The following is a 23620-nucleotide window of genomic DNA, read 5'->3' on the forward strand; positions in this document are numbered from 1 at the left end:
TCCTTGTCTCATGAAGATAAGTTCTGCTTTTCTTTTAAAAAGACGTTTTTGAGTTACGATTTTTACCTATGTCCAAACCTCGTGGCCAGAATTCTCTGTGAGTTGCTTTGAAAGGTATGGGTAGGTATAGCAGAAATAGCAGATCCTCTCTTCGGCAGTTTTTTTGATCCTACTTAGCTTCAGGGGGAATATGGATCTATTAATCATGCTTTTCCTGACTGTCTCAGGATATTAATCAAATGACACTGTGTGGAAGCGTTTTGTAAACATTAAAATGTGATGTGAATTGAATGTTAACACTTTATTATGCTTCTTTGACGGTTCCGTTTAAACCAGTTCAGTCACCTTTAATTATCAGTACAGGTTTGTATTTTGTTGACTTTCTCCATCACAACGTTCAGATGCTGGAGATTTTAGGGCATCTCTCACTGCTTGGCCATGCTGGAGGGTCACTAGGAGGAGGAACCATGGGAGGGGGGGCCTTGATGTTCCCACGTCTTCAAAGTCCATACCTCCCCTCTCTGCCTTCTCCTGAATGTCCCTAACTGCTCTGCCTCTGGAGTGTCGGCTCTCTTTCTGCTGTCTTGGACTGAACGATTTTGTCTCTAGTCAGTTAACAAAGGGGTCACCGTAGTGTGATTTGACTCAAGTCACTGGCGTGTGGATAGAGAAATGGCCTGGAATTGGCTCAAAGTCCGTTCTCACCTGGCTCTCCCACTGTGGTTGTAGCCTTCACAGTCTTCTGTTATAATGCTTCCACGTGTGTGGAGCACACTTTTCAGGTTAGTGGTATTTGTTAAATTAATGATTATATCACTTTTCCTCCTTCCTTATATTAATGATCCTAATAGAGCATTAATGTAAAAGCTTTGTGAATCCAGATCTATCACGGATCTTAGCGTGGCCTTCGTTTCTTCCTCCCTGTGGCGGGAGGCATCAACGCTATTATTATTTCTGTTGTTTATGGTCCATCAGACAGTTTTCAGTTCAGTTGATAGTTGTCATCTCAAAGCCAATTTGAATTAATTTTTTATGAAAGATTTATGGAGACCATGTATGTCGAAGGTCTAAATTTATTACACACCTTGGCTTCCTTTTCCCACTAATTTAGTTATTTTTATCAAGAAAAGAAATCAGGTTTGTCTGAATTATTTTTTCTTTTTAAACCTCCACTATTTATGGCCCCATGTTTCAATATTGTGTATCTGAGGACAATTTCTGCTTAAAATTTGTTTTATTATTTTATTAGAATTAGAGTAAAACCAATTACGTGTGGATCCAGAAATACATTTAAAGTAATGCATTGATAACATACTGCATTCATAAAGATGAATGGTGTTTATAAGCTTAGAGTAGCAAGGATTTCCTAGGCAAGGCAAAAATCCAAAGACTCACACAGGAAAAGTTCGACACATTTAATTACTCATGAAAAAGTTAAAATTCCTATTCTGCAAAGAAAGAGGCCATAAACAAAGCTAAGAGACAAATGACAGACTAGGAAGAGAAAATAGATACATCCAATATACAAAGAGCTTCTACAAAATAAGAAGAAGCTATCTAATGGAAAAATAGGAAAGTAATTCAATCTGGCAATTAGAAGAAATACAAATGTCCAAAGCATGTTGTAAAAATGTTCAGAATCACTAATAAAAAGAAAATGTAAATTAAAACAATTTTTAAAACAGGCCAAAAATTTTAAGAATTAACAATGTGCAGAATTGTGAGGAGTACAGTTGTAGTCAAAACCAGTACAATCTTTTGGGGAAGGTGATTTGGAGTCTGACACCTAAGAATCTGTCCTACAGAAATAATGGAGTGAGCACTATACACATATGTATAGAGATTTTCTAAAAAGGGCAGCAAATTTGAAATAACCTAAACGTTCTTTTGGTAAGCAGATGATTACGAAAATGATGACCCCTCCATTCCATAAAATAGTATGCTAGTATAGAAAGTAAGTGAACTGACCTCGAGTGACATTTCTGATAATTAATTATGTTCAAAAATAAAGATGTGGACTATAATATAGTCATTTTTGGTATCAAAAGAGGTATATGGGTAGCATGCAGGAAAAAATCTGTATGAAGTTCACTGACAATTAATGAATACACTGACTGTATGAAGTTAGAGAGCCAAAGGTGAAGTTTCTTATAAGTTACTTTAAATATTTTGATAAAGATTATGGGTGACAGATATTTCTCTTATCTGTATAGCTATTTTACAATTTAAAAAATCTTAAGAATAAAAGATTAAATAAAGTGCTAATATTTTCTCTAGGTTCTTTGCATCAATATTTCTTCTCCTTTTTAAAAAATATATTAACAATAGTTTTCTTAATTTTTACCACATGCTCTCCATATTTTTGCCCCCCAAATTTCATTACCCAAAACCACTTTCTTTCATGCTGTTTGGATCAAGGATGCATTTTGAAATAATAATATCTGTGAATAATATGTATTTTCACTTACCCACAGTTACCTGCCCTTCTTTACTAGTTACTACATTTTTGAAGAAAGTCTATGGCATTAAAAGCATACAGTGATATTGCTGCAACATCAGTGACTTTATTGCATTTCAATAAAGAATAACTCCAGTTTACTTTGTAAACTGAGCCATTTTATGATTTTAGCATGATCACAGAACTGGTTTTTAAGTACCAGAGGAAATATAGATTTTTTTTCTGGAACAAGAATTCTCACTTTCAGTTCTAAGTGATTCTGGGATACAGGTTTACTCTGTTGATCTCTCCACACGTGTTTGTGTCATCATTTGCTCATTCTGTCTACTGCTTCAAGAGTGAAAGAACAATGGTCTTTGCCTTCGAGGTTACTAAAATTCACATTCTCATCTTTCAGGGACTGCATTTCCAGCCCTACTCAGATGTCTGATTGTCAGCTTTATGTCTCAGAGAGTATTCCTTGCAATTCAGGTACAGTAAAGTATCTAGCGCCGGCTAGCCTCTGTGTACTATATAACTTTTATAGTCATTATAAAAAATAATTTATTGAAAAAACTTAAACCTTATCCAACTCAGGTGACTTTTGATTTAAATGTCTGTGAGCCTGGCCATGGTAATCAGTGATGGCAGATTTTTTTTTTTCTGAATTAAGTTTGCTGTTTATATCACAAAGTTAGAAGGTATGAAAATAACGTCATCTCAAAGATAACCCGTTAGAAGAAATGAAGAGTCCGTAGCCCCCATTTTACCATGACTTGCTTTGGAATCACATTTAATACAAGGCCTGGAGAAATTTCCTATTCTTTGTGTCATATTTTTTCTCTTCTATATATTTTTACTTTATTTGGGCTGCTACATAGTAAAGTCTAAAATACAGCAAGCCTCACTTCCCTATGACTATTTATTGGAAATACTTTGTTAGGTGAAATTATGAAGAGCAATGTAAGCTATTAACAGTGATATTAGACATTCAGAATAATAATTAATTATGAAACGATTTTTAGGAGGTTATTTAAAGGTGATGCGACAGGCAACAAATCTCTACGAATGCTAAACTGCTTAAGCTCTGAAGACATAAACTCCCAATATACTGTGATCTGAATTTAAAGGCGCTGTGCTGACGGTAGTATTTCCTATGCACACGGGTGCGGCTGACAAGATCAATGTGTCCTCTGTGCTCCTTACGCGCTCTCCGGTTAGGAATTGTCTCCACTGCTTGGGGAGCTGTGTTTCCATACCTGTGGTTTGCTTTGTTACTTAGACTTTAAACATTAAAATGAAATCACTCCTTACTCAAATGCAAATGCAAATAGCACCAAGCTATTTTTATATTTGCCAACTGAGCTCTTCTGACTCGGACTGTGGTCAAAGCAATTAAGTCATCTTTCATCTGTGGGTAGTTTGATGTGCCAAGACCCAGAAATATCATTTGTGTTGATCATGCTACCATTTAAAAGAAAGCAATTTGCATACTACTTGAGGTCAGAACGGCTCTTCACTTTGTGGGGTTTTTGGTACTTTCAAACTCCTTATATTTTCTAGCTACCCAGGCTGATGTTACAGCTAGTTTTCTTTTAAATGCATGGGCTTCTTTGTTAATTTAAGAAAGATACTATGATACACAAATAGACACGTTGAAAACAATCTCAGCCTACAGTTAAGAGAACATATGATGAATATAGGCATCTTCGGTAGAACCGGATGCAGGTTAAGGTATGAAGACATGATTGTGATCTCCAGAAGCTTTAACATCAGTCTCTTTCATCAACTTCAAATTACGTTGAGAAGTAAGACCGACAGGAGAACCAAACTTTAAGGAGTGACAGAGATCTGAAAACTGCTGGCTTACTTAATAGAATATCTTAAATGAATGTTCAGAAAAAAGAACCTCTCACATGGTAAGTTTCAGAAGAGGAAATGTATCAGAGAGGCTTACTGGTGACACGGTATCCAAGAAAGCATTGATTAGTAGTGAGGGTGACTCATAACAGAGGTGACAGTTTTGAGCCACGGGTAGGAGTGAGATGCAAGAGAAAATGGAGAGGGCTCCAGGAAGAATTTCTTCAGCCTATTTTTGAAGAGTTACAGTCCTGCGAGGAGAAATTGTGCTTCAAAGCTCATTAGCAGGACAAAATGTGATCTTCATCTTGAGGAGAGTAAGCAGCCAGTTTAAAACTCACCTGAAGGGGCAGAATCAGGAAAGCTCCTGGCTCTGCGAAGCATGCCACGGTCGTTTTGTAACCTGACTTAAGGTAAGTGGTGACAAAACCAATTTAAACACTCCAGCAATGCATCCGTCTTGTATGAACTTGATCTAGTTCGTGCAGTAGGATGCAGAGAGCAAGGCAGCAAATATCCAGCCGACGTGTACCGAACTTTCTTTAAATCTTGATTCTAAGATTTCTGTTTTTGAAAGCAGATATCTAATTAATCTTGTATTTATTAATGTAGTTGCATTTTAGTAACAACAAACAAATTCCAAGTGAGACATGTGTTAACTGTTGGGAAGCTCCAGGCTGTAGAGGAGAGAAGGTATCGCACAGTTAAGATGAAGCTGTTTTATGGGCGCCTGGGTGGCTCAGTCAGTTAAGCTTCCAACTGGATTTCGGTTCAGGTCATGATCTCACAGGTCACGAATTCGAGCCTGGTATTGGGCTCTACGCTAACTGACAGGGCAGAGCCTGCTTGGGATTCTCTCTCTCTCTCTCTCTCTCTCTCTCTTTCTCTCTGCCCCTCCCCCACTTGCACTATCTCTTTCTCTCTCAAAAAATACATATATAAATAAAATTTTTTAAAAAAGACGAAGCTCCTTTATGAGGTCAATGCTACCCTAGATGGTGCGACTGCCACCTAGTGGCATGAATTTATATACATGATACAAACAGTACCGAGTATCTTGTTAGTTAATTCAATATGATTTCAGTAACGCAACCATTATACTAGAGATCATAAAAAGAAATGTTCTACTAGTGATTGAAAATAGCAAATTGTAGCTTTTTCTTTACGTGCACGAGAGACACTCTCCTTTATCACAATCTCCCCTTCTTAGTGACTCTGTATACACTCCATCGCCCTTATAATTGCACAGACACCGTTTACTTCAGGAAAGAGATGGAAAATAATCACAGCCTGCAAGGCTTGTAAATTTATTTGGAGGTTACAAAGGCACTTATTGCAAAATGGACCATTAGATAGACAAACAGATACTTCTTAAAATCTCATTTTATAATACAAAAATGGATTTTATGGATTTTCCATTTGCTCAAATGCATAACATAATTTCAACACTTCACATCCTTGTAATTATTTAAGGCTTTTAAGAGTGGCTGGTGAATGCCTTCATATATCTTAGCGGTCTCTCTTTCACTGATTCTCACCTTTATTTGTTTTCAACCCATCTGTAAACACATATTTGATATTTTATATTCATCGTATTCAGGTTTCATCTTATTTTTTTATTATGATTTTACTTTAATTTGTGACTGTGAATAATTACACACTTTATTTTATGTCTTAAAGAGACAAAAATGCTTGCAGCCACATTCTATAGCTTTTACGTACAGGAAGGCAGCCGCCGGCTCCACTTCCCCCTTCACATTCCACAGCCCCAGGGAATATGTAGGGAACCGCCATGTTCCAAAACACATTCAAACCTGATGTCAATGGAGAGAAAAAAACCAAGGTGCATAGTTAGCTGACCTAAGCATTTCTTTGACTTTCTATCATAAACTTTAGGAAGTCTTGGGACCTGGAGTTTTTTCCTTAATTAAATTGTATGACTTATAAAATTAATAAGCCTGTTTTTTCCCCCTGATCCTCAATGTCTTAATCTATATAATGAATGTAGTGTTTTCCTATCTGGCATCTATCAGGGGGAAGATTGGGCTGGCTTCCCATTTCTTCATAGCGATACTCAATGCCTGAAGACAACAGAGTAGAGGCTAATTCTGAGGCAGGGAATGGCCCAAGAATGTTACCTCCATCAAAGGTGTCCAATAAGTCTGCAGGCCAGTTGGCAACTATTAACAAACAGGAGCAAACTCAACACTGTTGAGTCCATCCTGGAAGAACCACTTGCTGCTGAAATTCAGCCAGCCATGCAGTTAATTAAAGAGCTCAGGAAGTCAGAGCGCTTGATAAAAGGATGGAGGTGAGCGTTTTATTCCAATTAAAATTAAGACAAAATATCTATGGAGATTATTAGAATTAGGACACAACGTGAACCTTGATGGCCTAAAGAAAATACTTAATGAACAATAAATGAAATGAAAGACAGGAGAAGTGTTCATGTTGCAATATCCTCAGCTCTCAGTATTATCGATCAAGACTATTTAAAAGCAAAATATAGTTTGAAAATGGCCACAATAAGTTCAACCACCCCAGTTTTCTGTGACTGATTAATTTTAGGGGCAAGAATTTATCTGAAATTAGAATGTTTTACGTTTCCCTTCTGTTTTGCTGTTAAGTGCAAATAAAGTTGAATAATTTTGAAGTATGCATAGAACAGTGCCTATTTTGTTTACTATTTATTATTTACAAGTATATGCATACAGAGATGTCCAAGTGTATGCTCACTTATGTTTAAGAAGAATAACTTCTGGGTAGTTGGACTTAAAGTCATGAATTTCTTTGGGTTTTGGCTGGAGTCTTGTGAAAATACAAGTGTCATTTACCAAAGTCAGGTTTTTTTTTAAATTTTTAGTGTTTTTTATTTATTTCTGAGAGAGACAGTGTGCGTAGGGGAGGGTCAGAGAGAGACGGAGACACAGAATCTGAAGCAGGCTCCAGGCTCTGAGCTGTCAGCACAGAGCCCGACGCGGGGCTCGAACCCACGAACCGCGAGATCATGACCTGAGCCGAAGTCGGATGCTCAACCGACTGAGCCACCCAGGCGCCCCTCAAAGTCAGTTTTAAGTAAAAGAATATAATTCAGTGTCTTAGCTTTAGCTCCCACCATTCCTTTTTCCTGTGATTCCTGTTTTTGGGCTTTGTGACCATAAACTTGGAATGAAGCATCTAAATGCTTTGTTAATTTAAGTGACTGAAATAAGTGGTACTATTTGACATGCTGAGTGCATAACGCAAAGATAGTATTCAAATTAAACATTATACCAGATGTACCCACGCTCCATACGGGTAGTTTGCAAATGTTGCTTATTGTGCATTATGCATATCATGATTTCCTTTGATACCTAAAACTGTGAACTTTTGTTAGAATATGCATTATTTTGCTTCCAAACTCTTAACTCTATGTTGTTAAAATTGTATATGTTAAAGTGTGGTTGGTAAAAGAAGGGCTTGGGGGGCTTCTCAAATGGAGTCTGAAAAAGGGTTAAAATCAAGTAAAGCAAAAGTCATTGTTTGTAGTGTGAACATGGAGATGTATTTTAAAATTCAATATAGGTTTTGAGAAAAACAAAGCATTTCTTGAAATATTTGATAGTGATTAATTGACAACAATACGATGTTTAGACTTTTGGAGTGCACCCACTTAAAAATATGAGAATGTGGCCCAGAGCAGGAATGCGCCTTCCCTGTTCACTTGACAGTGACATAGCTTTCACCATCATCAGCATATGCAAATCACTCAGATAACCCTGGCGATTATCATATGCAATCTACACCATCGGTTGCTTTTCCTTCTTGGTTATTTCTTGATTATCTCATTATGTTTTCCTTTACAATTGTGTCCTTTCTTTCACTTGTCTTCCTTTGTAATATTTTCATCTTACCTTGCCGTGAATATTGAAGTCGCCAAGAGGAAATGAAATAGTACTCCATTCACTGTTGGACCTTTGACCCACCGAAACACTGTGCAATGCCTGATTCTAAGGTGAAAAAGACATGGATCTTGTTCTCAGAAAGTTGACCACACAGGACGTAAGAGGTGGAAATTATATATTGATGGTGGTTTCTTTATTACCAAAATGGATATTCCTTTATTCCCTAAAGCAATCACAGCTTTGAAATATAATGAGAACATGAGTTTTTAAGCCGCACTGAGTGACATGAGTTTGAACCCTAGCTCTGTTACTTAGTAACTGTGAATTGAACTCCAGTTTACTCGTTAAAATTTTAAAGAAAGGAAATGATACCTCATGCAATTATGATGTGGAATAAATGAGGAGATATTTGTGAAACTAGTCCACTCTGGGGGTGCCTGTGTGGTTCGGTTGGAAAGTGTCCAATTCTTGACGTCAGCTCAAGTCCTGATCTCTTGGCTTGTGGGTTTGGGCCTTGGGCTCCATGCTGACCACACAGAACCTGCCTGGGATTCTATCCCTCTGCTCTCTCTCTCCAACCCCCCCCCCAAATAAATAAACTCAGAAGAAAATAAAAGACTAGTCCACTCTGTGGCACATTGTGCTCCCTTGATAATAATGTTTTCTTTCTCACCTAATTCAAATTGCACTACAACTATATTCCTGATACCTATGAAAAAGCCATCTCTTCCCCCTGTTTTGTTTTACTATATTTCACGCCTGTATCCTTACAAGGGAATCTATCCCTGCACCTCTATCTCTATATCCTTGCCGTTTTCCACCTTTCTTGGTTTTATACATTTTCATTCTTATTTGATTATATATTGTCTTGACAAGATTCCCATTTTTTAATTGTTATCAAAACATCGCCCTCTCTCTCCATTCCTCGCAATCCCCGTGGTGAAAGCAGGCCGCCATTCCCCCCCACCCCGCCACCGTCTCTGGCCTGGTCTCTTAGGCCAGTAAGTCATGAAGCAAGGTGTTGGGGTAAAGAAAGCGACCTTATTCAGAAAGCCAGCTCACCCAGAAGATGAGGGACTATTTCCCTAAAGATCATCTTCACCCATCTTGAAATTTGAGCTTCTTTGACATTAGGAAAAAGGGGAAGCAGGAGAGGGTTGGCATCCAGAGGTGACTGAAGTCTGCAGCCATCTGCGAGGACCGGAGGAAGGTTGTGAGACTTTTCTGTCTTTGGCCGCTGACCTTTGCGAACAGCATTCCGGTCATGATGCTGCTAGAAATGTTAGACACGCAAATGTCATTTCTGGACATACCCCCTTATCTCCTCTGCGGAGCGTGGCTTCCGGAGGGCCGGTGTGCGTGGGGCTCCACACGCCCGTGCAGCAAGCTCAGCAGAGGCCAGAGCAGCGAGGGGATGGAGGCGCTATGGAGTCAGATGTGCCCAGTCTCTCCCTGTTNCTGGGCCCCCCAGGCGCCCCGAGACTGTCCTCATTCTCGCAGCTGCCGCTGCCGCCTTCTCTGCCGTTCTTTCCCTTCAAGGTCAAGTTTCTTGGAAACGCGGTTGGCGTTCTTTTCCCCGCTTGCACTCTCCCCAGCCCTCCGTCCGCCACCGTGCGGCCGGTCCTGGCCACGCTCGGCCAGAACTGCCTTCGCTCAAGGCGGGCTTGAAATCTGGCTTCAGAAACCCCATTCATCTGAAAGCAGTTTCGCGGCTCTCACGCGAGCTGACCCCGTGCCGGACGCGCGAGCGGACGACGCCCCGCTCCGCCCGCCGCGCCCACGCGCGTGTCTCTTCCCAGCGGGTCCTCTGTTCGCGTCCCTTCTTGGTCTGTTCTGCTAAGTAGGTCTTTACACGGAATATCCAACCTCGGGAATAAATGTGTACTACCGGGACTGGTGATCTACGGTAACAGACGTACAACACCGCTGGTTGGGCAAACAGGACTTTATTTCTGATGCGTTCTTGGTCCAAGGCGGGGGTTCTTTCGTGGGCAGCTCTTGCAAGTGCCGATCCTGGATTCTGGCTCCTTTCGTTGCTGTGCTGCTGTTGTCTTCAACGCAGAGGCTCCCAGGGCGCTGTGGGAAGGGACACAGAGCGGCCAGAGCACCCTGCTGATTATCGGTATCAGTCCGGAAACGACACACATCACTTCTGTTCACACCGCGTCAGCCGGGCTAGCCACACGGCCTCCCTCACACGCCATAGAAGGCGAGCGCGGATCTCCAGTGTTAGCCAGCCACAATTCGTTGCATTTTTCAACTTTTATAGGACTTCCACAATTCTCAGTAATGATTGCGTTTACTCTCCCAAAGGGTAATTAAGTGCTCTTTTGTGTCTCACCAAGGATCGCCATTAACATTCACTGTTATTGGAGATGCTGATGCATCTAATGTCATAACGAGGTCCCAGGGAAGGCAGCAGACTGTCCAAGGAGAGGCCTCGTCTGTATCTTGTCTCCAGTACAACAGCTTTCTAGTGTCTCTCTGCCTCATTGATTCACCCTCTCTTTTCAAAACTCATCAGGAAACATACCCTTCTCCCTGGACTATGCCTCTTGATTTATTTCTTCCTCTGCTCTTTATTATTTAACTCTGTATAGTTTAATTAAGTTAGGTTACATTATTGAGCATTGAAGACGGTATTCAAAGAAAGGTGTTATACAATATTTAGCATTTTTATTTCACTTGATGTTTCCAAAGCTCTTTACAATATTAATCAGTAAACTGTCACAACATTCCAGGGAGCTAAATTAATTATATCTTTTTTTCTTTTGAGAAATAGCCCACGTCCGCAAGGAAGTATACTTAGCTTCACGGATTTATCTATGTTAATATTAGATAGTAATATATCTATATTAATTAGCTTTTCTTGGCCCAATACCAGTGGGAATGTATAGTGATAGAAGTACTGGCAAAATCGGGGCGCCCGGGTGGCTTAGTCGGTTAGGCGTCCGACTTTCACTTGGGTCATGATCTCGCGGTTCGTGGGTTCGAGCCCCGCCTCGGGCTCTGTGCTGACTGCCAGCTCGGAGCCTGGAGCCTGCTTCAGTCTGTGACTCCCTCTCTCTCTGACCCTCCCCTGCTCACGCTGTCTGTCTCTCTCTCTCCTAGAAATAAAATAAAGAACATTTAAAAAAAAAAAAGTACTGGCAAAAGTTTCCAGAAGTCCTACAATGCATCGGAAACCATGGTAAGTACCGTATGCAGGTGAAATCCTCACGTCTCCACGTTATCCCGATTAGGTACTTGAGGTTATTATGCCCCAGATCACCTACCTCACAAGCTGCGTTGCCCGTTCACATTGTCTGAAGCTGATAATCTACTGTAGCACCTGTGGAATACCCAAGGTACTGGGACAGGACTGAGTATGATGTCACAGTACTGATGCCCGAGACGTCATAAAACATGACAACATGCTTATAACTCTTCATTAGTTGCCCAAAACCTCCTCCGCAGGATTTTCTGTGGAAAAGACCTCTTCGTTGATAAGCTTCTCAGTGGCATAGGGACAACTCGGGTAGAATTTTATCCTACCCGCATTTTCTATTCCCAAGAATAATTAGGGTTTAGAACTTGGCAAGCTAGCGAGTTCGACTGTCGGAGGGGCGGCGTCAAACTGGATCATAGACTGTTTGCTTTGGGCATCTTAAAGGAACTTCAGTAAGAAATCCCTAATTAATGAAATCACACTTGTGCCAAATTTCGGCATTTAATACCACCTTTCTGGTGGTTCTTTTTATGTGCTCTTTTCCCCGGATGGTGAGCGCATCCCACTTAGAGAGTGTTGGACTGGAGATGAGACTAGACGACTTCCAGCCATGTAAGATGACTTCCAATTATACCAACGCCTTCTGAGAGCTTTGAGGGGCTTGCCATACTCAGGGAGGCTCCTCCCTTAAATCTTGCCCTGCTTGGTCCTGTACTTTTTTTTTTTAGCTGATTTTTCTAAATCTTTTTTAAAAATGTTTGTTTATTTTTGAGAGAGAGAGAGACAGAGCATGAGTAGGGGAGGGCAGAGAGAGAGGGGAAGAGAGACTCCCAAGCAGCCTCCGCACTGTCAGTGCTGGGCTCGGTGCAGGGTTTGAGCTCACGAACCTTGAGGTCATGACTTGAGGAGAAACTAACAGCCACCCAGGCACCCCTCCAATTTTTTTGTTATGTAAATATGACATTCATATCAAACTCTGATGATTGCACAAAGAGTAAATCAATGAACCTATCACACTTATTTTAAAATTACACTTATTATTGATTTAAAAAATCTTAAAATAGTAGCAAATGATATCCATTAGCACATTAAAAAAACAGCATAATATTTAAGTGGAGTTCATTGAAGAAATAAATGCAAAGATGCTCAACGTAATCATCTCTATGGATACTGAAAAGACAACATTGAAAACTCATTCCTCAAAATAAAATAGAAATGGATGAATTTTTTCTTAATATGAAATATGTATTCCTTGGTGTGAAAACTTCTCACTAAATGAATTAAGTTGTACTAAAGTCAGGTATTGTCATGGTATTACAGTTCAGGAAGAAAACATGGATGAATCATTTTATAATCTGGAAGTGGGAAAAAACTGAACTATGATTCAAAATTTGTAAGCAATACAAGAAAGAATTAAAATATATAATATGGTATGTTAAAAATCTTCTGCATGGCAAAAAAGGTCAAAGACAAATAACAGAAAGGAAATACATATTTACAATTCTTATAACAATGATGTCTACATATAAAAAAGTTCCGTAAAACAGAAAAAAAGACCAACCGTCTTATAACCAAGTAAGTAAAAGATATGAACAAGTATTTCAGAAGTATGAAAGTCATTCCTAAACACACAAATAATTGGCTCAAATATTCCCAATATAAAAGTGAAGCACTAAAATTATTCTAAATGTACTCCTCCATTGCACAATGACAAAATCCAAAGTTGAGTAAGTCCTCCTTTAACGAGGGTGGGAGGAAACAAACACTCTCACAAATTTCTGGTGGGAATCCAAAATGAAACAACTTGTAAGGAAAGGAATTAAGATCATTACATATACATATGCCCTTGACTCAGCAATTCCACTTCTAGAAATCTAACCCAACACACACAGGTAAAAGTATGGATTGATTAATGCATAATATTATTCGGCCTGGCATTATTTGAAATAACAAAATATGAGAAACAGTCCTAAAATCTACCAAGAGGGGACTGGTTGAATAAATTATTGTTCATCTGCACAGTTTAATACTATGCAGCTGTAAAAGGCAAATCAATAAAGGCAAAAAGTGGATTCGTAGTTACCTCGGGTTGGAGACAGCAACACAGGTTAACTGTAAAAGGGATCTTATTGGGCTGATGGAAGTATCCCAAACTGGGTGATGGCTATGGTTCCACAGCTCAGTAAATTTACTGAAAATCATTGAATTATATACTAAAAGCTGGCTACAGTTTATAGTATGTAAATTATATCTTAATAATATATTCATAGGCTAAGATACAGTGACCTCTTGCATATATTGTGCAATGAAAAAAGCAGGATATAGAACCGTATATAAAGTACGTAAGTTTTCACTGCTTCAGATATTTTTAGTGAACAAAGCCAGGAAATAAATTTTTCTGAAATAGGAAAACAATCCTGAATTCACAATGCTATTTCTTTTTTTTAAATATTTATTTATTATGTTTGAGAAAGAGAGAGAGGGCCCGAGTGGGGAGGGGCAAAAAGAGAGGGAGAGAAAGAGAATCCCGAGCAAGCTGCATGCTGTCGGGACAGAGCCCGGCACAGGGCTTATCCCACGAGCTGTGAGCTCACCACCTGAGCTGAAACTAAGAGTCAGACACTTAACTGACTCAGCCCCCCAGGCACCTCCACAATGATATTTCTAATGCAAATTTAATATTACAGAATTTATTTCATTAAAAAGTTAATGAAAAATATTATTTTACTTTGCACTTTTACCTCTTTTATTGTACACTAAAAGTCTTCATTTTTTTAAATATTTAATTTTGAGAGAGAGAGAGAATGAATAGGGGAGGGGCAGAGAGAGAAGGGGACAGAGGATCGGAAGTGGGCTCTGGACTGAAAACAGTGAATCCAAGGTGGGGCTCAAATTCATGAACCCTGAGATCATGGCCTGGACCGAAGTTGGGCAGTCAACAGACTGAGCCCCCAAGGGGCCCCTAAAGTTCTTCAATCTTCAAATTACCACAGACTTATTTATATTATCCTACAATATATATTTATATTATCTTGCAATATATTATCCTGCAATATACACATGTATGTTATATATACACACACAAATACGCACACAAATGTACATTGTTTATATTGGCTAAAAGGATCACCTAGAATAATAAAATTAAATTAAAATGATTTGGGGAGGGGGAAAGGAATAGAGTAGAGGAAGCAGGAAGGAGTGTGAGACTCTTCTGAATAACATCCTTTATTTTATCTATTAATAAATATAGAAAATATCCAGCATTCTATGTATTTAAATATATTTTAACTATAAACATTTAAAAATAATTAAAGGTACATTTCTGCAAATGGCTTTGGAAACATAAATGTTTTGCATAATCAAAAATGATCTTATGTATAAAACCAGCAATCCATGAAAATAGGGAGCAAAAGGAAATAAATGTACCTAACTACATCAGATTACAGAGAGAGAAGCATTATTTCAAATGAATTTAGAATAAAATATTTTGATTATAGATTTTCAAAGGATGAAACATCTCTTGGGAAATCTTAAACTGTATTTAGTAGTCTAATTATCAGTAAAGTTATTGGTATTTATTATTCTGGAGTTATTTTTATACACTGTAAAAGATTACTAATAAGTAACTATGACTTTGGTGTAAGAGTCCAGATTTTCAGTGTAAGAGATGAAAGTATAAAATAACATAATTTAAGTAAAAATCCTATAATGTTAACTGCTTTTTGGAAATAACCATATGAATTCACTTTTCTCCAAAAAAATGTATTTTCTAGCTGTATTTAGTGGAAAAGCCTAAGGCAATGACAGTGTGCTAGCACTGAGGGTGCCCAGTCCTCAGTCTGTGATCTTTAAATATGATCCCCCTTCCGGGAAACAAAGTACTTTGAGGGAGGGCTGATTACAGATCTGGGACAGGAAATATACAAGATGACTTCAGATATTAGAACTATTAATAGTCAAGGCAAGTCTGAGAAACTACCGTAAGTTCTTCGCCAAGAGGATTTAAGGACCCATGACAACTAAATGAAATATGGTATTCTGGATGGGATCTTATAACAGAAATAGAGCATTAGGTAAAAAACTAAGGAAATCTGAATAAAGTATGAGCTATAGTTAACAACGTATCAGGTTTGGCTCATTAATTGGGACAAATTTACCACACTAAAGTAACATATTAATAATAAGGAAAAATGGATATGAGGTATATGAGAATTCTTTAGACTCTCTTTGCAATTTCTCCATGAATGTAAAACTATGCTGAACTTAAGTTTATTTTTAAAAAGCTATTAATTTTATGTCAAAGGACATAGAAGCCAACATAAAAGGGCTCCCACTGACAAAAATGAGGTAGTTTGTAACTACAGATTACTGGCACACACTGAATACACAACAACTCATAGGTCCGTGATGAATTTACAAGAACAGAATTCAGGGCAACTACACAGCTCTAGTTGATAAGAAAATGAAATTAATCCGTTGATCAAACTTAACATCAGTGAGGCAATTAGATTTGTTTGACTTACGATATGATGTTGTACAAAGCTTATCGTAACCATCTATTAAGTGTTCTTGTAAAAAAAAAAGTTAACCCCAAGTTTAATGAAATTTGTAGAGCTAACTTCTATTTACAGGAATTGTAGGAATAAAGGAAATAGTTATATAGAAGAATTATAGGAATTAAGAATTAAAGGAATAAGTTAAATGACACCATGAAAAAGTGTCAACTTTTCTACTAAAGCCAACTTTAGTTTGAAAACATTATTTAGGGCAATCCATCTTGTATCTGCCACAATTCAGTGGCATCAACTCTTTTCAGAAAGAAAAAATATGCAAAAACTCCCTAGGTTAAAAGAGATCTGAAAGATGAGAAATCCAAAGTAGTGCTGAGCAAGGATCAAGAAGATGTGGTTCATCTATACCATGGAATACTCCATGGCAATGAGAAACAATGAAATCTGGCCACGTGTAGCAACATGGATGGACCTTGAGGGTGTTACGCTGAGCGAAATAAGTCAGGCAGAGAAGGACAGATACCATATGTTTGCACGTATAGGAGGATTAGGAGGAACTTAACTGAGGACCGTGGGGGAGAAGAAGGGAAAAATAGTTGGGGAGGGGGTGGGAGGCAAACCGTGAGAGTCTCTTGAATGCTGAGAACAAACTGAGNATTTAAAAAAAACAAAAAAGATACTTTTTGGTTAATTGGAGAAATATGATAATAGTTGAAATATATGATTCCAAGGAATCGTTAATTTTGTTAGATAGGAAATGTTACTGTAGACTTGTAACAAAAATGTTTTTAGAGATATATGGTGAATGATATAGGGACGAGAGGCTACCAGAAATCAGTTTTGCAATACTGTGGCAAAAAAGCCCAGAAATCAAAAAACAAACAAACACAAAAACCTGGTAAAACAGAAATAAGATGCATACAGCAAGAATTGTAAAGGCTTGAGAACTGTTAACTTTATAATGTGCCCAGGTGGTATTCTCTCCATTTTATGTATGTTTGAAATTTTTCGACTGCATTTTTTAAAAAGCAAATGTAGTGAATACTTATATTCCTTGTGCCAGGTGGGAAGGACTTTCTGAAAATGATACCAATTAAGGAAACTATAATTTATAAAGTATAACCATGATATATGGTATAAAACTATAAGCATGTAGAAAATAAAATTTTTGTACTGAAAAAATTAACATAAACAAAGGTCAAAACAACTATATTTGGAGAAATTACTTGTAACACATATGCAAACAAAGTTAATATTTTTAATATAACAAAGCTTTTTTTTTTTCAAAACAGGAAGAGTAAAAAAATAGAAAAAAATTAGAATAGAAAAATAAACAAATTTATCTTCCATATGTTAAAAAAAGAATTACCAAATACAGCAATGAGACGTATTTTTTTTTTACCTATAAGAAAGACAATGTTAAAGATTTTTAACATTTTCTTAAGGAAGGGTATAGAAAAAATAGCACCTGTAAATTACTGGTGGGAATAAATTGCTACAGCTTTTTAAATGGGTACACTTTGATTAGTAATTCTACATGTCGGAATTAATATTTTAAAAAAATTAATGTTTATTTATTTTTGAGAGAGAAAGAGGGAGACACAGAGTATGAGCAGGGGAGGGGGAGAGAGAGAGGGAGACACAGAATCCGAAGACAGGCTCCAGGCTCTGAGCTGTCAGCACAGAGGCCAACGCGGGGATCAAATTCAGGAGCTGTGAGATCATGACCTGAGTCAAAGTTGGGAGCTTCACCAACTGAGCCACCCAGGCGCCCCATGTGGGAATTAATCTTAAGGAAATAGTTGGAGACATGTACAAAGATGTAATTAGTAGTAAGCTCTCTGAAACATATTTAACAACAACAAAAAAATCTTGAAATGTACTCGGTGTCTATCAGCATGGAAATGAATACATAAGTTGTTATTATACATTCACACAATGCAATATTATGAAGCCATTTAAATCGATTATGTAGATCTGTATTTATTGACAGAAATAGGCTCCACAGGAGGTGGGATAGAGGCGACTGAGCCAATCTGCTTTGTGATTTTTAGGATTTTTAATTCAACTGCCATTTATGCTTAGTACATGGGAGTATTTACAGGGGTGAGAGCCTTGGGGGAGGGGTAAGAACAATTCTAGGTCTTTTCATACACATTGCTTGACTGACTTCAGAAGATATATTAATTTATCCTTCTCAGAAGGACCGTTTTTCCTAACACTTGCAAATCGCCTGAAGTTTTGCTTTAAAAAATCTTTGGCAATTTGGTGGATGAAAAATAGCATCTTATTATTGTTTTAATGTGCGTTTCCTTGATTGTTAGTGCTTTGTACATTTCTTCATATGCTTACAGACTGGTTGATTTCATCTTTCGTAAAGAGCTTTTTCATTTCATTCGTAATTTTTTTATTGGGGTTTTCATTTTTCTGATTTGTGAGACACTTTTAATACATCAATTCTTTTCTCATTATATGTTGCAAATATTTTTTCTGCACTGTTCATATTGCTTTAATTTTTTTTTTAGAACAGATCTTTGGTATACATAAGTCCTAATTTTTATATGATCAAATTTAATGGTATCCTTTTTAAAAAAAATGATTTTTGCTTTTGGCACAATCCTTTATAGAGCCTTCTCCACTCCACGGTTATATAAATCACAACTCCTACTTTCTTTAATATTTTATGGTTTTATTTTTATATTTAAATCTGTAATCCATGTGGAATTTATTTTGGTGCTGTATAATATATGAAGTACTGTAATTTGTCATACAAATGACTGGTAATGTGTTTCAACATCATTTAGTAAATAATACATCATTTCCTCAGTGACTGAAAGTTCCGGCTTTATCAGAAAGTATTATTTTTTAATGCAGTGTTTATACTCAATAGTTGACAATTTATTAAAAAAAAATGTGGCCTTCATATCCCCACATTTAGTCTCATAGTTTTGGCTACCTGAGATAGAAAAACAGAATATTAATTTGGGGTAGGGGGGTGTTACGTCAAGGCTCCGGAGAAGAGATGTATGACTAGTATCGTATGTCATACGCACCACCATGAAAGACACCACTGCAGACATAATTTAACTCTACCTAGAGTTACGGAATCGCTGAGAAACTTGGACCCACTTAAGCTTGAATGTTACCTTGAGTTTTGGTAATGAATGTTTTTCTTTTGGGAGGAGAGGGGGTTATTTGTATGAGATTCCTTTGGGAGTAACTCGGAGCACTCATGTTTCTTCTTTAGCTGTGAGACCTGTACAGTTGACCTCTAACTGGGCACATCTTTCCTTAAAGGAAGAAATAGTTGCATACTCTAAGAAAAGCAAATGAGTAACATTTGCAAGGTACTAATGGAGAGGTCTGAGGATCACTCAAGGAGAAATGATAAATAAAACTTTGGAGGAACACAGGATGTTGTAGCAATACAATTTCTCCTTGGCCTCGCAATTTTGCCAGAGTAGATGGATGTCGTAGTACAGCCAGTCTTGGGAAGTTCTGCTTTTGAGGTACCAGAGGGCGTTTTATTTTCCTGCTGTAAGTGAAGCAAGTTTCTACCACCCATCTCTTTCACTTAATCAAGAAAGTTCACAAGGATGATTCATTCCATGATGCTGATCCCAGAGCTGGCTGGGGAAGATGCTTTCTCAGCTGAAACTAAATGATACTTTATGTGTCTACCCTAAATAGAGAGATTAGAAAGTTATATATATATATATAAGAAACAGGAGAGCACATTAAATATGTGATAAAGTAAGTGGTTTTGTAACTGATTTTATTACTTAAGTTCAAACACTTTTTTCTTACTAGGCTTTGTCAACTACAAATTAAGATAGAAGAAGTTGGACAAACGGACAACCAGAGCAGTGCAGAATGCTTCACAGATCACGTCTTTAAGGGTTATTAAACACAATTTGTTTTTGTCAGATTCCAATTTATCTGTATCTCAGCAAATCCAGGGAATGTGAGTTCTGACATCTTGTACATCCTTATTAATTATTCATGCTTGAGACTCTGTACTTGCTTGACCTTAAGGAATATGTGCTGTTTACTCCAATGAGAATGGAATAGAATACTCTGCCCATTTTGAATGAACATAGCTGACTCCCCTCCACCCACCCTGTTTTCTGGGCTTAGACACACTGACTATCTGGTACCCACGTTCCCCCCTCAGTCCTTCCTTTGGGGGAAAAACAGATAACAATAAGTGGGAGTAGCCTTAAGGGAATAATATAAATGTCCAGGGAATTTTTAAAGTTATAAAGATCTGAAAATTCAATGTTACAAGTCCCGAAGAGTTTTGTTGTAGGAAATAATCACTACACACCTGAGTTCTGCAATGATACTTCTTAAACCCCCAATTATGTCTAACAATTCTTCTTTTCAACATTTTATTTATTTTTAGAAATTTTAAATCTTTATTTATTATTGAGAGAGAGAGAGACAGAACACAAGCGGGAGAGCGAGGGAGGTGGAGAGAGAGGGAGACACAGAATCCGGAGCTGGCTCCAGGCTCTGGAGCGGTCAGCACAGAGCCTGAGGCAGGGCTTGAACTCATGAGCTGTGAGATCATGACTTGAGCTGAAGTCAGACGCTTAACCGACTGAGCCACCCAGGCGCCCCTCTTCTTCTTCTTCTTCTTCTCCTTCTTCTCCTTCTTCTTCTCCTTCTTCTTCTTCTCCTTCTCCTTCTTCTTCTTCTTCTTCTCCTTCTTCTCCTTCTTCTTCTTCTTCTTCTTCTCCTTCTTCTTCTTCTTCCTTCTAAAAAATAACTTTATTAAAGTTCACTTATTTATTTTGAAAGAGAGAAAGAGGGAGGGGGGAGGCAGAGAAAGAGAGGGAGACAGAAAATCCCAAGCAGGCTCCACACGGACAGTGCGTAGCCTGATGTGAGGTGCAAACTCACAAGCTGTGAGGTCACGACCTGAACCTAAACCAAAAGCCAGGCGCTTAAATGACTGAGCCACCCAGGAGCCCCTCTAAGAATTCTTCTAATGCGCAAAGGTAGGGTAACTTCTTTTGTGGTTTAGAACTGATGTTATCTGGTACCAACGCTTTCCTTCTCTTTGATGAAGTAGGGAGACGGGAGGGATAAGCTAACATTTTCTACAAAAACACAACTCACTGTCCTCTAGGTTACAGTATACCTCTTGGTAAATATTTAACCAACTCAAAGATCCATTCCTTTCTGAGAGTGAGTCCTTTTTCTTACATACTCCTGTCTCCCTCTTCACCTTCCCAAGTGTTTGGGGAAAATCATAGATAACTTTGTGGGGGGGGGGGAAGGGGATGAGGGTTGGTGGCTCTGGTCTGCGTGCTATTTTCCATGTATTGGCTGACTTCCTTTGAAATCTCCTTATTCCTCATTTGCAGGAGGTATTTGGTGCTGGTGCCTGCAGAGGTCTGGTCCTGTCCTGATCTTTCTGCTGACAGCCCCGGATGCAGACTATTGTCTCTGCCATAGCTCAGGTGGCCATGTCCTGTATCATTGGACATTCTTATCTTCAGGAATCTTCTAGTCCCCTCATCCTCTCAGAATTCTTCACCTCCTTACTTGTACATCTGCTCCCTGCCCCCCCACCCCTGTTAATGCTGATGCTTCTGGATTCCTGACATGACACAGGTGAGCGTGCGGAGCGAGGGCACTGCACCTCACTTCTCTCTCCACCAATATTGTGCTTTGCCTCCGGGAAGTGCGGGACTGGCCCCGATATCTCAGATCCCCTTCAAACTCATGTGGCCCACTCCGTTTTGGGGTTATACCACCTCTGCAGCCCCAGCCCCCCATTACTTCATTCAATGGGGATCAGAGTTAAGAATGCTGCCAGCTACCCTCTTGCTTTTTCTTTCTTTTATTTTGCTTTTCTTTTTCCCCTTCTTCCTCGTTCTCTCAGCACCAATGTGGCCTTACGATGATGATGATGACGGCTGCGTATACTAATATAGATCCTACCATGTAGCTGGGATGTTCGTAGCTGGGATGTTCTATTATTAACGCATTTAGACCTCACAGTCACCCTGGGAAGCAAGTTCTGTTTATTATTACTCCAGTCCTACAGATCAGGAACGTGTGCATAAAGAGCTGCAAACTTGCCTAAGGCCACATGGCTAGTAAGCAGGGGAGCCAGAATTTGAATCCAGGAAGCCTGGCTCAGAATCCATGGTTTCATCATTTGGTTTTCTCTCTCACCGCTCCTTCCCATCTGGACGGATCTCTTAATTCATCTCCTCCTTCCTAAGATGGACTTTTGGGGTTACTGTATCAGTCTAGTCTTCCCAGAAAGCAGAGCCTGAGCCCAGTGTTGGAGATGCCATCCATCCCAAAGAAGCAGAAGTGGGGGGGGACAAGTAAAGCAGGGTAAGAAGGGCAGAAAATATAAGGGAACATGTTATTGAGCTTGTGGCAAGTCCATTTCTTGGTCTCCCAGGATATTTTAGGGAGGGTACATGAAGGGATCATATATCTAACAGTCTATCGAGGGGAGAGGAAGTGAGAAAAACTTGACCCCTGGCTCTCGCATTCTGTAGGTCACAGTTAGCCCCATGGGGGTCTAATAGGGAGACAAGGGTATCAAGTGAGTCCTGGCGTGACCCCGCCTCAGTGCCACAGGAGGGAGGAGAGACATTGTCTGTAGTCACAGAGACAACTGGCTCCATGGCCTACGGAGGAGGGTAAGCCCTACCCAGAACTTGATAGGCCAGAAAGCCAAGCAAGGGCATGGATCGGGGTGGTGCGTAAACAGGCTCTGATATAGGCTGCTTTTCCTTTTTCTGTAGTGATAAATGCCATCGCAGAAAGGAAGCAGCAAATAAAAAATATTAGTAAAAAGAAAGTTACGTTAGGAGGTTTACAGCTGTTATCCGCACCACAGAATGGAAAATATAACACAGAGGAAACGGCAGCGGGTCAGGGCCCATGCCCACGGGCCCAGGTGAGTGACGCTGCCTTGTCCCAGCGCCCCTTCACACGGGCAGCTGCACTTCAGTGACCTTCCCATCTCCCACGTGCTTCAGGTGTCTCCACACCATGACTCAGGCCCCCTAAACCTTTGCAACCCCTAAGTAATACCTCTCCCCAGAACTTCATTTCCGGCCCTCGATTTCATCATTTCCTAGGGGAGTTGACATTAAAGAAGTTACTTCTCTCTAGGGAAACCCCTCTCCACACCAGGGACTGGCCCTGAAAAACTAAGGAGGTAGTCATGGGAATGTCTGGCGTTATACGCTTCTGAAATCTAAAGTTTGGGGCCTCAAAAAGAACATGTAGAGTGGCTTAGTAGGTCAAGCATTCAACTTCGGCTCAGGTCATGATCTCACGGCTCGTGAGTTTGAGCCCCGCGTCGGGCTCTGTGCTGACAGCTCAGGGCCCACTTCAGATCCTCTCTGCCCCTCCTCTGCTCATTCTCTCTCTCTCTCAAAAATAAATCAAACTTAAAAAAAAAAAAGGAGCAGGTAGAAGGTCCATAGCATAGCCCACACATGGTCTAGTTTTTTAGTTTAGTTTTGTTTTTTTTTATGTCTTTCTATGGAGGGTAAAAAAATATCTCGAGGTTCAGATTCACCTCAGGACATTCTGTTATATTAAGGTTTTTTGGGTTTTTTTAAAAAATGTTTTATTTATTTCTAGGAGAGAGAGAGAGAGAGAGACAGCGTGAGCAGGGGAGGGTCAGAGAGAGAGGGAGTCACAGACTCTGAAATAGGCTCCAGGCTCTGAGCCG

The 23620-nt window shown here is 39.2% G+C and overlaps 1 long non-coding RNA gene across 3 annotated transcripts; it reads right to left on the reverse strand.

The window, feature by feature from the left end:
- Positions 1–4923: 4923 nt before the first annotated feature.
- On the reverse strand, positions 4924–11518 carry LOC144221368 (uncharacterized). 3 transcript variants are annotated; one of them, XR_013332048.1, is made up of 5 exons: positions 11457–11518; positions 9244–9454; positions 8191–8286; positions 6020–6111; positions 4924–4974 (listed from the first exon to the last, which is right to left on the reverse strand). It is a non-coding gene; the product is annotated as an uncharacterized LOC144221368 (long non-coding RNA). The 3 variants fall into 3 exon arrangements; XR_013332046.1 differs by lacking the exon at positions 4924–4974 and having other exon boundaries at positions 5893–6111; XR_013332047.1 differs by lacking the exons at positions 4924–4974; positions 8191–8286 and having other exon boundaries at positions 5893–6111.
- Positions 11519–23620: the final 12102 nt, after the last annotated feature.

Source organism: Crocuta crocuta, unplaced genomic scaffold (assembly GCF_008692635.1).
Source record: "Crocuta crocuta isolate KB4526 unplaced genomic scaffold, BGI_CrCroc_1.0 scaffold20, whole genome shotgun sequence".
Classification (NCBI taxonomy): Eukaryota; Metazoa; Chordata; class Mammalia; order Carnivora; family Hyaenidae; genus Crocuta; species Crocuta crocuta.